Genomic DNA, 15,404 nt, shown 5'->3' with positions numbered 1-15,404 from the left:
GAGACTTAAACTATCATTTTCAAGAACATTGACCAGATGTTAATGTGATGTACTACTAAAAGAGAGTGTATTGTCATCTGCATAGTTATAAAGGTTGGATTCTGTTACAAATTCAAATATATCATTAATAAAAATATTAAAAAGGACAGGACCTAGAATAGAACCCTGAGGAACTCCCTTCAATGTCTCTTGGAAAGAACTATGAACATCACCAACCCTAACACATTGCTGCCTTTGTGATAGGTAGCTATCAATTAAAGATAAAGACTTTTCATCAAGACCATAATGTTTCAATTTTAGAACTAAAAAATCATGCGGTAAACAGTCGAAAGCCTTTGAGAGATCAATCAAAATAGCTGCAACGTAATGGTTTTTATCAAGTCAGAGATGCTTTCTAATCTTAAATGATTTTTAGCAAAGTTGTATTACATCCATATCCTGGTCTAAAAGCACTTAAAAGAGGATTAAAAATGTTATTAAAATGATTCATTAGTTGAGTGAAAATGGCTCTCTCAAAGACTTTGGACATGACAGGTAAAAGGCTAACAGGTATGTAGTTGGCTTTATCTAAGGTGCTATTCTTTTTAAAAATTGGAGCTACTTGTGCTATTTTAAAATTTGAGGGAAACTGTGAGTTTTCAATGGATTTGTTTATGAGTTTAGTAAGAGGTTTTGATATTACTGGTTCTGCAAGTTTTAACATTTTTACTGAAAGTCCATCATAACCTGTAGCCTTTTTACTGTTCATTTTCCTAATTTGTTTTGTAACAAAAGATTCGTCAATATTTGTAAAGGTTAATGTTGAGTTACAGTTTTTCATGATATTGTCAATTTTTTTAATACTTGAATGATTTTTATCAATAGTAATAGAATTATCTCCTATTGAACTAGCAACATTAACATAATAGTCGTTAAAAATTTCAGCAATTTCCTTTTGATCTGTAACTAAAATTTTTTTTTATTTTCAATTATGGTATTTTTCTTTACAACGGTACCCTTATTTGTAATAAAAGGTGTAATTGTACTCCAAAAATCTTTATTTTTACACCCACCAGTACATTTTTCCACAAAATAGGTTTTAACTGATTTCCTCCTTATCTTAGTCACATAATTTCTTGCCTGTCTGTATATTTCCCAATTTCTGTCCGTTGGATGTTTTTTAAATTTATTAAATTTCATCTTTGTATGGTAAATAGCTTTCCTTAACATAGAATTCATAAAAGGAGCAGGTTTATTAACTTGTTTTTTAGTTTTAATTGGTGCATGCTTATCAAAACAGTTCAGAATACTTTGTTGAAATATTTCAGATGCCTTATTTGCATTGGGATCATCCAAGATATGGTTGAAATCATAAGTATTGAGATCTGTAAGAAAACATTCATAGTCAAATTTTTTAAAACTTCTGTATTTTATCCATTTGTTGAAGAAATTTGGTACATCATATTTAAGTTGAAAGCCTATCATATTGTGCATATCACTTAAACCACAATATTAAAGTTTAAAATATTACAGCAGGCATTTTCCTGGTTCATTAAAACAACATCAATAAGGCTTGGGTCTGAGCTTTTTGTAAAACATGTAGAGGTTTTAACCATGTTTGTTATGTCAAAAAAATCACAGAACTGCATTAAATGAACACATTTATCAGGCTTCATGACATTGTAATTTATATCACCAATAATTGCAAAATTATCATATTTGATTGTGACTTTGTCAGTAACATTGCAAAGATCTTCAGAACATTCAGAATCATTTGTTGATGGGGGTCTGTATATTCCAATTATAAGCCATTTGGTATTATTTAAAACAGTTTCTACACTTAAAGATTCAATCACCTTGAAATCAAAGTTTGTTTTCCTGTCCCCAGCAAGGTCACTGCGTAGGTATGTAATCAATCCTCCGCCATATACAGTACGGTCAGATCTCCAGAGATGGTAATTGTTAACTGCAAACTGTGCGTCTGGAAAGGAACTGTCAATTTTTGTTTCTGCAATAAATAATAAATCAATTGAGTTTTGTATAAGAGTTTCTTTAATGAAGTCAAATTTGTTTCTCAAGCTGTTGATGTTTAAATAAGCACACACAAATTTAGATGGATATTTCTAACGATGACCGTGACCTTAACTTTCCGCCACTCAAAATGTGCAGCTCCATGAGATACACATGCATGCCAAATATCAAGTTGCTATCTTCGATATTGCAAAAGTTTTGCCAATGTTAAAGTTTGACGCAAACAAACCAACAAACAAAACAACACACAGACAGGGCAAAAACAATATGTCCCCCATTATAGACTAGGGGAATAATAAAGAAGGTAGTTTAGCTTTAAAAAACTAAAAAAATAAATAAAAATATATTGTTTTTAAAATTGCTTTAACTTTTTTTAATAACCCATTTTTATTAAGCTCTGGTAATATTTGTCGAAATGCAATACGTGATCCGTATAATGAGAATTCCTCGGATGGATAATATTCTATCAAATTTTGTTTTATCATATTACTTTAGACGTATTGCTAACGATCTACACAGTGTAAATGAAGACTGGTTTACAACTTGATATGTTTTCAAACAACACATTTATAGCGTTTACATCAAAACAAACAAAACACGTAAATAAACATCAATACACATAAATAATCATTAATAATTTAATAATTAATAATAAGTCACATGAAAAGCAAACAAGCAATTATTCGATGTAAAAGCCACGTAGTTAATCAAGGGTTGCACATTTATAACAAATGAACACGATCGAAAAAAGTTAATACACATATCATCGAACTGTTTTCTTTGGACAATATTTAAAAAATGAGTCTTATACAGTACTTATACAGTACAGCTAACTTGAAATCCCATTGAATACGCATCCAACATGACATGCAGAGTCATATGTGCAGAATCATGAAATGAAAAACTCTAGCTCTTATATTGGTAACATGAAACTTAAAAATCATAAAATCGCAAAACACTCGGGGTGAACTCGTGAGAGTCTGACAAAGTCGTAGCTGATTCGTAGACAGATCACGTGATCACCGATTTCCCGATTGAGTCACGAATTACCTACGATTCCATTACGACCCCCAATAACGCACTACGCTGCTGTTACGAGTCTACTGCGATTAAATTCAGTCTTGGAGGTCCTGGCCAAATTTTAAACACGTTTAAAATCTGGCCACGATTTTTCTGGAGCTAACGAGTTGTAGGAATCACTTACGACCGGCCCACGACTAGCTACGAATGAGTTAGGACCTTCGCCGATTGAGCTACGAATGTCCCCGACCTCAAAATATTGGAAATCGGGACAAATCGTGGGGGATCGGGTCGTAGTGGAATACCCCTATAACGCGTTTAACGTAACGCAAAACAGCAATCATACTTAATGCAGATTGCAGCTGGCTGCTTTAGTAGCGCGCTTAGCGCGCGGTTCTTCGATACTCAAAGTCTTTGGGAACTTCAAGACATATTTGATAGACGTTATTGTGGTGCTATGATTGTCTTCAAGCAGTTTAAATTACGTGACCGATTCACAGAAACACAGAAAAGCGAGTTTCGAAATATTTAAATCTAAAGTATTTGAAGTGTTCCGTGAATATGTGACACCAAGAAAAAGAAGAATTTTTGTATAGTTTTGAAAACGAAATCTTTAAGCAGGGAAAACAGTATATTTTTTTTTTTGTAAAACTGTGCGTGAAAGAGTGAAAGAACACCAATGATGGAGTCGAACCGATCTAATGTGAATCAAAGCACGACCGTTCAGCCTGAATATTCTGTAAGTATGCTTGTTTTTTTTTTATAAGAATTTAATGAAAATTCGTTTTAAATTTATTCAATAATACATGTATCATGGCATATTGTTCAATTTATATGTCAAGTGCAAAATTATCTTAAGTAAATTATGATTTAAACTATATAAACGATAAACAGTGTATCGTCTGCAAAAAAAAGCTATCATGTGTTAGTTTTAAAATTTAACAATATTATTGGGTTCGTGGAAAAAATATACCATGGTTTACTCCAAAGATGTTTGAGTAACTCGATTGTATACTGAAAAAATGAAGTCACAATACTTAAACTAAAAATTATAAATAAAAATTGTAAACCTGAAAATAAAACAATTAATTGTTCTTGATTTAATCTTTGTTATCCTTCTTGAACTTCGAAACTACGAATTGATAGCGGACAAGTATAAATATGTATATTTATCGAAGCATCACTTCAATTCTTTTATTATCGGGAATTAATGGCAAATGTATTATGTATATTGTATAGAGGAGATATATAACGAAAGGTTATTGTTGAATACATATATTTGTATTAGGAAAACAAAACCACCATCCGTGTTTAATAGAAATGCTCTGATATTCATTCCCTAATAATCCATGAAATAAACGGTTTGTTACGACATGCGATATTTATGCCATTTATGCTATTTCTACCATACACTTCAGCGATTAAAAACAATCATATTTATTGCAGTATGGTGTTTTGTGCATTCAATTTTGTTATGTACCATCTTATCTTTTAGACAAATTATAACGACTCAAATCCAAAATAACGTACAATTTAAATAGAAAATTACCAAATACATTATTTGAAACAACTAATTTGTAATTTAACGCTGATTGTAAACAAAACAAACACAAATATTATCGAGCGAAATGATTGTTAAATATCAAGAAAAATGATGCTTCTCGTTGAATTTATTAGAAATTATGAGGTCATGTTGTGTTTGTACGAGAAAAGCTAAATTTAATTACACCAAGCAAATGCGCTTAATTGATATACCCCACAAAATAAACTGTGTTTATGGCTCGGTGCAAATCCATTGATAAACATTATAATAATAAAGTGCAGGGTAATATAGGTAATAATTAAGTGAAGGGTTATTTTTATGAATTGCAATTTTCCTAATTGATATATACAGACCTATAAAGACATCTTGTAGCGTATATGACATTGACATATAGCTTTACATCATACAAAAAATACAACAAAAGGCAATAAATCTCATTTAAGAAATAGCAGATTATGGTTCATGTGCCTGGCTCCTCTTTATATTGATTTTTACAAACCCACGAAGTTTCATGTTGAAATGTTGTATCATATCTGAGATAAAGCCCTAAACAGTTGCATAATACAAAACACAAAGGGCAACAACTCTAATTTAAGAAAATGAAGGTCTATGGTTCTTGAGAATGACACTTCTTCTTATTTATATTAAGTAACCAATGAAGTTTCGTGTTGTAATATTGCATGGTATCTGAGATATAGCCTTACACAATTTATCATAGAAAAACAAACCAACCAAGGGCATTTACTCTTCTTAAAGAAGGTATAGGGTTATGGTTCTTGTGCATGACACTGCTCCTCATCGATATCTATACACCTATGGAATTTCATGTTGATATCCTATATAGTTTCTGAAATATAGTCCTTAAATGTTTTTTACAAACGGAGAGACGGACGGACAAACTGACGGACGGACGGACAAGCCCAATTTTATATCCATTCGCCTTGAGCGGGGTATATAACGTAGAGCAACACCGCCCTATTTATATAAGAAGATCTGATTCTCGACTATTCTGTAAATACATTCAAAAATTCTAAAGTGAGATATAAATATCATACCAATATAAAAATTAATACCAATATAAAAATAATGAATTGTAAATCATTTTAAAAAAAAGTCCTGCATTGCAAAATGATACATGTTCAATAATTCCTGCATTGCAAAATGATACATGTTCAATAATTCCTGCATTGCAAAATGATACATGTTCAATAATTTTTTATTATTCAGCTTCAGCGTCATATTGACGATATCTTAAATGTCCCGAAATAAAAGCGCTGACAGCATCATATTGACGGTATCTTAAATGTCCCGAAATAAAAGCGCTGACTTGGATGGCAATAATTCGTGATCTTAAATGTCCCGAAATAAAAGCGCTGACTTGGATGGGAATAATTCGTGTTTTTTTCATTGATTGTATTCAACATATTTATCCACTGCTGCTTAAAATGTTTCAATATTTATTTGATAACAGCGTCAATCACGAGTCTTGGATTTCAAGGTTAGGTGTACGATTGTAAGAACAGATGATACATCTAATCCGACAAAGTGAAGCGGGGTATATCTCGAGAATATGCGTGATAAAATATGTTTAACAGGGCATTACCTTTTATTCAACTAATGAGAAAACGATTCCATTTATAATCGATTTAGCTTAGTAAATAATCGTTTTACTTATGACTGTAATTTATCCTTCATTCTGAAAGTTTTGCGAAAGACGTAAAGCCACATTGTGGTTATTTAGACTTTGAACAAGCATCCAATATTGTCATTAATTATGCTCTATGGTTAAAACTTGTGACTATAGGTATCAGATGTAACATGCTAAATATGCGGAAATCAATATTTACACATTTAACATTTTGTAAAACGGAACAGAAGAATCAGACACTCAGAATTATTTTATGTGTCATCGGTGATAAAGCATGGTGACCCATTTTCCCACTTTGGTTTATTCTGTTTAAAATGATATTGGTGAACATTTTAGTTTCAAAAACCTATATACACATGATATTGATATGTTATATATGTTAATGTTGATGTTTGCCGGTGATATTGATTTATTTCCCAGAGGTCTAGTCTGAGAAATGTATTCATGATTATTCACAGAGATGGGGTCTCAACATAACTGTCGAGGACATGACATTGTGTAATTATATGATATTTTTAGTAAAAAGTATTAAAATAGAAATATTCATTGGGACCATCAATGGTGACGCTCTTTAGACTGTTGATTATTTCACGTATTAGGTGTTACATTTTTCTTTAACGGTTCACTTGGACGTGCAGTTAAAACACGAAATGAGCAGTCTCTCAAAGAATAGAATCACTTTATCTATTTGTCAGCAGAACAAATAAGATGTTAAAACTGAATTGTCAGTTTTCGACTCAATGGCAATACCAATTGGCACGTATGGCTGCGAAGTATGTGGAAATAATGATATGCAATGTGTTGATACTTGGCATTACTTATTCTGCAAAAAAAGACATGGATAATACTAGGTAGTCGTTGAATAGAGAGAAGTTTATGTTGCGAGGCTTTGCACGCCGGGAGCGCGAGCCTTGGCGAGCGCTTTCGGTGTTCGAGCCAAGCAAAATAAACTTCTCTGTATTCAATGCTAATCCTAGTATTCTATTTATCCCATTGCATTTTTACTTACAAGAGTAATAACAAACACATGTGGCATGTTTGGAAACTTCAAAAGCAATGAAACACAGCGAAAGATTGTTTGTTTATTAATGACGTCATTTGTCCGTGCACGCAACAGGTTTATTCAACAAGGTCGGATAGAGGCTATTCTATTCCATGGAGTAGTATACCGTTAATGTCGCGGCGAAGATGGGATAAATTTAAGTTTTTCAACGAACAACAAATGCTGCTGTACTAGGAGAACTCTATGACTTCTCGTTGTTTTTCATTTGTAAAAACGATTTATAGAGTATACACTCGATTACCTGCGATTGTTTTTGTTATATTTTCTTTAGATTTGTGTTATATTTATATAATTTATAGATTTTTAGATTATCGCCGTATTGTCGCATTATCGTTACATACAATTAACTCATCTCACTGCGTATATTTGTTCATACCATTATTGTTTTGTCATAAGAATGTATTACTGAAAATGCAAATAAATAAACCGTAAAACATGTCATGCTTATCGACAGAATATTATGCGATTTTAAATTGTAATAAATTCTCAAGATGCTCTTCCTTTGAATTTTTTTTCCCCTAAGCAAACAACAAAGATTCGTTATGATCATATGAACTTAATTGTTATTATAGTTACAATCATTTAAACAATATGTCACAGAAATTGTTACACCATTATAATATCCAACGGCAGGTTTTATTAAACGCCTTCATTTCCCTTGAACTGGTTATTTTTCAACATATTGAATGAGTGATGATATCTTTATAACGTTGATTAATTTTGCGAACACCGCTAACTGAGACGTATCGCTTTCAGTTGTGTGCGCATTTACGAACTATGACTGTTTCTGGGTTCTGCAAACGCCAAGATAACATTTTTACGAGGAAATTGCATGGCATACTTTTACCATATACCATTTAAAGGGACAGTCAACCAGATTGAAACAGAAAAGAGAAGTTCAAAAATACCGTATTTTTTTACAATTAATGGTTTATATTGATTAAAAGATTTAGGACTGATATATTACATTACTTGAAAAAAAGTTAAGTTTTCATATGTTCTTTTATTGTCAATCTTGTTTACGTTCCCTTTAAACAACCATTTGTCGGCTTATGCACAATAAAAATACTGAACAAAATATATGTTAATTTGTGAGTGGTGTAATTCCAAAATAAAACTTATCCGCACAATTTATTACAAATTGTGAATTGAAACTCATCGACCCTTTTTACATGTTGATGTATTACCAAAGCAGCTGTAAATGGTTATCACAATTTTGAGCGGTATTTCGTTGTGTTGGACTTCGAATGTCTTTTAAATGAATAGATAACTAAGATGCGGATAATTGCCAAAACATGCATGCTATTTATTATTTAAATAATGGCTATTGTATTAAACGTTTTTCGTTTGCAGTGGTCGTATGATGCCATCTCAGTGGCATGTCTGCTGATGGCGGCAGTCATCATCTCACTCAACGGTCTGGTCATCTTCATCATAGCCCGACAGAAAGACAACAACAGGCTTCACTTCTTCATATTCCATCTTGCCATTGCTGGTAACTTACTTTTTTACATAGATTCCTATGTTCAGAATATAAAACAACAGTTGCATTTCCATTTAATTTACATCATATTTAAAATACTAAGCATTTACATGATAAGTGATTGTTGATTTCAGTTAAGATTGATGTAATTAAATATTGCCAATGTGTTTACAACTTATTAGAAATACCAACCGTTTCCATTAACATATTGTTACAAAACAATCACAAAAATGATAAACAGCAAAACACACTAAAAGTAATAAATAAAAACACTGATCGCTGACTGATAATATTGACACTTATACTACTGGTGTTCTTCTGAAATTAAATATTGGTCTTTCTAGTAATGTTGGTATTTCAGACCTTTGTGTCGGCATAGTATGCGGATTTTTCGAGGGAATGTTCTACGGTATTCTGCGAGGGGATTGGTTCTTGGGTGACGTCATGTGCCGCATTTGGCACTATTCTACGTTTGTGGTCCTTACTGTGCCCAACAACCTTCTCATCGGAATGAGCGTAGACCGATATCTGGCTGTACGGTACCCGCTAAGGGCAATAACTGGAGGTACACTGTTTGGAAAGTTGCATTTATGATTGTGTTATTGTAATGCCAGCTGTTCATCTTTTTGATATTTTATCTCTGTATCAAGTTAAAACGTAATGTTGCGAAGAAAATAAACACAAAGAACGTGCATAATAATTAATATTACATGTGATTTTTTGATTTTTCGGCGATACTATATTTCTACTTTTAACATTGCAGGGTATCGTCCCTACAAGGCCATGATTATCGGTGTTCTTCATCCCATTCCTAGCTGTCTCCGTTTGTTATGTCGGCATCTCGGTTGTCGTATGGAGTCATTGGCGGAACAGAAGACATCTCACGGAAATCACTGAAATGAACAGTACGTGTAAAGGTATACACATATACGAATGAAGTATGTATTCATTTAACCGCACTGTATACACATTTTTGATATTACACTTTTAAACGAGTATATACGGTCTTTCAACGTGTTTTAGATTCATCCTGATATAGTAAGACCGACCAGAATGCTCGGTCTTAAGCAACACTTACTATTAAATTTTATAACGTGTGTATTGCTCAGATTCATACTGCATACAAAGGGTATATCTAGTGAACGAAGAAGTTGCTAAATACGACTAAAATGTATTTGTGTTCAATTTCAGAATTAACTTTCCCGTTACGACACAAATCCACGAACGAGGGTTTACTACCAAAAGCCAGAATAAAAACAATAAAGATGACTTTGATAATATGCCTTTGTAAGTTATTTTCATACGATATTCGATCCGTAAGCAGAACTGACACTTTAACAGTTTTTTCAGCCATAGTATTGTTTGTTAGCCAATGGTTAGTCTTACATATATAATTTACCTTAGCGAATTCATATGACAAATGTTTCTTTTTTATATTTATTTATATTGAACTTTTATTGTAAATAATTACTATTTGACCTTTGATGAACCATGTAAAATCCATGCTATTGTATGATTTCGAAAACACATAATAATCAATCACTTTGGCATGAAGTTTAGTCAGTCGATTACAAAAATGTTGTATATTTTACTTTGTAACGAATTTCGACACGACTGAGCTCATGTTTCAGTAGGATAATCGTTAACTGATTGGACCTCAAACTTAAGGAATCTGATATAGTGCTGAATTAAACGAGCAAAAACTGAGCGTAAACACCACACTACATTTGATCTTAAACTATTTCAGCGTTCTTCATTTGCTGGCTGCCGGCTACAGTGTTCAGCACTATGGACTTATACGGCATAAGGCTTGACCGTCGCTACTATATGGTCCTGCAGCGCTTATATCCACTCAACAGTGCGTGCAATCCAATTATATTCATGTGGTTCAGCAAGCAATTGTTGCCATGCGGGTCGCCAAAGTCTTCGAAAGCGACAAGATGTTATGAAAGTAACGAAACAACGAAAACCACATTTGTTCAGTCGACGCTAAATTGTTTATCGAACGTCTCTACTAAACGAACTTAAACAGGTCAAAACTTTCAACAAGAAGACACAAATACAGACGTGTTTCCTTTCACAAAATGCGTATTAAAATTAATCTCAAAAGCATCTCAAGTCTCATTCACTAAAACCACAAAACCTCAACGACCTGCGAAATGACGAATTGTTACCTGTAATTCAGACATTAGTGAATCATCATTTATCTCAAAAGCTGTACAATTGCCAGAATTGCATCAGCATCTTAATTGTCATTTTTAAGTATTAATTATCAGAAATTTCACACAATCTTCTACATTATTATTGTTTAATAATGGTACAGGATTTGGTCATATTTTCAAGCAAGTAGTCTTTAGTTTAGATCCCTTATTTTTTAGACATTTGTTTGACTCATGTTGAGAAGTTCAAACCTTTTGTTCAACATTGGCATCACTAAGAATTTCTTATGAATCACCTGTTTGGAAATATACCGTGTTTTCAACTTACTTCTTTCTTTTTATATGTGAATACCTGAACTATAATTCTTAATGTCCAGCCATATATCGTCTTGTCAATACGTTTCACATAATACATTCACTGGCAAAAAAACTTACCATATTTGACGCTTTCGAGTGTCCTTCCGCTACTGTTCTTCGTCTTTCCTTTCAGTATTACTATAATCCTGCTCTGTCTATTATATATGTGCAAGTACCTCATGGAAACTCTAATGCATAGCTTCTTTATCATTCAAAACCATTTAGAAATTGATTTACCTGGTTGCACGTGCTTAATTCTTAAACGCACAACGATTATCGATAGAGAATAATGCATACATAATTTTTAGTAAATTGTTTTCTTATCCAATTTTCCATCGACATAATTCACATGTTATGTTCAAAGTATCTTAATAAATCTTAAATAAACCCAAATCAATTTCATATGAAAGCAATCGACTCAAATTTTACATTTAAATGAGAATGTTATATCAATATACAGAAGTGAAACTCCAGCTGCTGGAGCAGTATTAAATTCTTATTATATACATTATTTTCTTATTGTTTAATAAGCTCTTAAATGAGTGAAGAAAAAAACGTTGATAGCTGTTTATGTATTTTCAATATGTTCCGCAACTGATTTCTGTCAACGCATACTATAATTGTTTCAGTTGAAATAATATGTCTGCAAACATATTGCTAGTTTGCAAAATGAATTTTGTTTATTTTAAACAAATTGCCATCTCATAGTTAATGTCTTTTAATCTAAATGTACTCGTATCCCTTAATTTAACTATACGTTTCAACGCGCTTGTTTGGATTCAAACACAAACTATTTTTATGAACTAACAATGTCAACGAATATCACGACTACTACTTTCAAATAACAAAGAGTGTCGTTACAACAAGGGGTCGTATGGATCATATGAGTCGACTTTAAGAATATTAAGCATTATATTAACTAAGATTGAATGGCAAACTTGTCTTGACAAATGATATTCGTTTGTTTTAAATTTAACTCTAAATGTAATGCAAACATTTTTCAGCAGTGAACTCTTTCAGACTGGTTATGACTGGCTGTGATCACTCTTTATTTTGGAACCATTTCGTACTTGTATCTTCTCCTAGGCTTAAAAATCTGTTTTTGCTACAGTTAAGCTTTGCAGTGTTTTGTGCGCACACAACATGCATATTTATATCAAGAAACTTATTATCTAGGACTTAAATTAATTCAGGTCTTTCTTATTCTGAAAACCGACAAAGAGGGAAAAATAAATTAAATGCATTAACTGCTATAGATAAGATATCATCTTATAAAGCAATTAACTAGTTAATGATTGGCTTTAATAACTGCATATGTAAATTTAGCAAACGACTTCAAACGTTCTCGAAAAAAAATTCCTTACAATCTAAGTATTTATACAAAACTGTAATACTTGTTATTGAATGATAAATGCCGTATAGTAGAATATTATTATTACATTTTTTACTGAATTGTTAGATTTTCAAAGTGTATGCTATTGTTCGTCTGGCAGTTTTATTTGATAAATTAATTTAGTTATGTCATTATTAACTTAGTTGGCATTTTCAGCTCTAGATAACGCGAACTTCCTTTGAATATTCGTAAATGATCATATCGTGTATGTGTATCTATGTTTCTTATGTTAATCTATATATTAGTAGCACAAGTAAAACAAATTAAATATTTCGATCAGAACAATATTTTGTTATATTCAATGCATTTCGTGGTACACCTGTGGTCACAGTGTTGAGTCAGTGTGTAAATCCTGTTTACTTGAGATCAACTCGTTGCTTCATGTATAGAGAACGCATACATATAGTGCACACACAGGTAGGGCAAACGATATCATATTATGAACTATTTTATGATTAACGCACACACAGAAAAATAGACTAGATTACAATAAATAGAACACTTTCATTGTGACAAAGTTGGATACAAACACTATGATAGCGTCCAATAGTGTATCATCCTCACCGCGTTCATGACATTTAATGTTAAACACGGCTGCCTATGGTAGCAGAAATCAGTTTGTAATGGTGAACGATCAGCGCCTTGATGATTCCAAAAATGAATCAGACAGCTATGCTTTCAGGAAGGTAATTATCTGGCTAAATGTTGATCTAAGAAAAGTTAGTAGTATTTTAAATCTTCTACTTACTAAATTTGTCGGATTCTGTTTACAGAATAGCACATGCATAAGTTAATGTAAAAATTAATAACTTACGTAATAAATAATAATTAATAATAATGTTTCTTGTGTGTGCGCATCGTTAAGTTTGACGTTCCATTATTAAGTTTCATTTTAAAAGCAAACCGATGGAGTCATTTTCGTCAAAAAAATATGTACAATTTATTGAAAGCGTTTGTTTTCTTTTTTGCAAGACAGTCACCTGAAATACTTTGTAAGGAAATGTAACTTGATAATATAAAGCAATTAAACAATATGTGTAAAGCTTAACATTTTAGGCCATATATCTTAATTCACAGGGACGTAGTCTATTTTAATATACGAAGGTATATTACGGAAACCCTGTTAAGTTATAATGAAAGCCTTGATTATGTAACCATTTGTTTTTCAAACGATATGCGTATTTATTAAAAAGATGTTTTAAAGTTGGTAACAGACACGAACAAGCTATTAGTCCAGTCATTTTACAGTTTGACCTTAAAAAAATTGCAACAGAAATTGTTTTACATTTTTTATTGCTCTTATATAGTTATTAAACAAATATGAAAAATCTAGAAAAATCGAAGCAGGGGAAATATGAAAATAATCGAGTTTATTCTTCCTATTATATAAATTAAAGAATTGTCCCAAAAACCCCACCGTACTTAAGCTGCTCTTCAACTCGGAGGATTTTTCGGTGGTTGTAAACGATGACAACAGCGTCGATGAAGGTCGTTGGTGATTTAAATGAGATTCGTGCTTGATTTGTTTAGAAAAAAACTACTTTTCGGGTGAGTTTTTGTCATTTAAAGGTCATATCTCTTGTGCGACAAGTATGTTAAGCCATTTAAAGTGCAAAAATACAAATGTTACATGTTTTCGCGGTTTAAGATTAAACAACATTATCTTGTAATATTTTTTCGCTTTGAGTGGCAGTCTTCTTTCAAACGCACAAGATATAAGTTACATTTATAAAAAAATCAATCATTATCACCACTAAACACACATTTTCGGGTTGAAACGTTGTCCGCGGGAATGCAGCTACTGCATAAAAACTCAAGTACGGAAGCGCTTTTGTGTCAAAATTTCAATTTTGACTCTACTCATTTACTTATTACTTAAAAAGTCTATAGCTACCAATACAACATAAAATACTTATTTTTTTCCTTTCCTTTATATTTCAGTTGAATCAAGCAGGTGTGTGACAGATGTTCAGACAATTGACAAAGCATTTGGTGACCAGTCTGTTTTTGTAAGTATTTCCTGGGTTTTGAAATAAATGACAGAAAATTAGTGAATCCAATATATTTTTGCCAATCTAGTTATCTATGCAATCTAAAATGCATACACGAAAGTGTCATTAATGGATCATTGTTAAAGCTCATGTTAATTAAAGTTATTGGTCTTCTGTTGTCATCCTTCTTTGGGCTTTCATGTTGGAATTTTCATGAATGCTTGAATCAGCCAGATTCACTCATGTTTACGGTGTCCATTACCAGACATGATAACAAGCATTTTGCTTTCTACCAAATTGCTCCCATAACAAACATTTCTATTTTTTGTATTATGTACTTCAGACAATAACATGGAAGTGATTTACCTGATGTCTTGCGGATAATGGTAGAAATCCTGACATGTGAGTATTATTGTGTCAAAAATAATGAAATTAATATAATTTATCGTTCAACAATATGAAGAAATCTACTATAACTTTTTACCACGCATGTCCTTTTTTGAAACTAGAATCAGACCAACATTATACTTATAAATATGGTGTAATACAAGTGTACAGGTTCAAAGTTTATATATTATTAAAAATAAATGCAGTAATGAAAAAAAATTCATTAAGTGTGTAACATAAACCTAACAGTTGTCTCCTCTTTATATTACAGAATGGATATCATGATTTGCTGTATATGTCACCATGCACTTGAAGACAACCAAGGCTCTAAACTTACAGTAAAAGGATGC

At 32.1% G+C, this 15,404-nt stretch overlaps 2 long non-coding RNA genes across 2 annotated transcripts in view; both read left to right on the top strand.

Moving 5' to 3' along the window:
• The first annotated feature begins 8,643 nt into the window (after nt 1–8,643).
• Nucleotides 8,644–12,746, top strand: LOC127868380 (uncharacterized). The gene is made up of 5 exons (XR_008044104.1): nt 8,644–8,779; nt 9,129–9,332; nt 9,531–9,684; nt 9,959–10,054; nt 10,515–12,746. It is a non-coding gene; the product is annotated as an uncharacterized LOC127868380 (long non-coding RNA).
• Nucleotides 12,747–14,617: 1,871 nt separating this feature from the next.
• The window catches only part of LOC127868379 (uncharacterized), a 33,898-nt gene continuing 33,111 nt past the window's right edge, over nt 14,618–15,404 (top strand). Inside the window, exon 1 of the long non-coding RNA XR_008044103.1 lies at nt 14,618–14,685. This is a non-coding gene — a long non-coding RNA (uncharacterized LOC127868379). The remainder of the gene's footprint in view (nt 14,686–15,404) is intronic.

Source organism: Dreissena polymorpha, chromosome 2 (assembly GCF_020536995.1).
Source record: "Dreissena polymorpha isolate Duluth1 chromosome 2, UMN_Dpol_1.0, whole genome shotgun sequence".
NCBI lineage: Eukaryota > Metazoa > Mollusca > Bivalvia > Myida > Dreissenidae > Dreissena > Dreissena polymorpha.
Note: the sequence above shows the minus strand (reverse complement) of the source record. Positions and strands in the feature narration are given on the sequence as shown.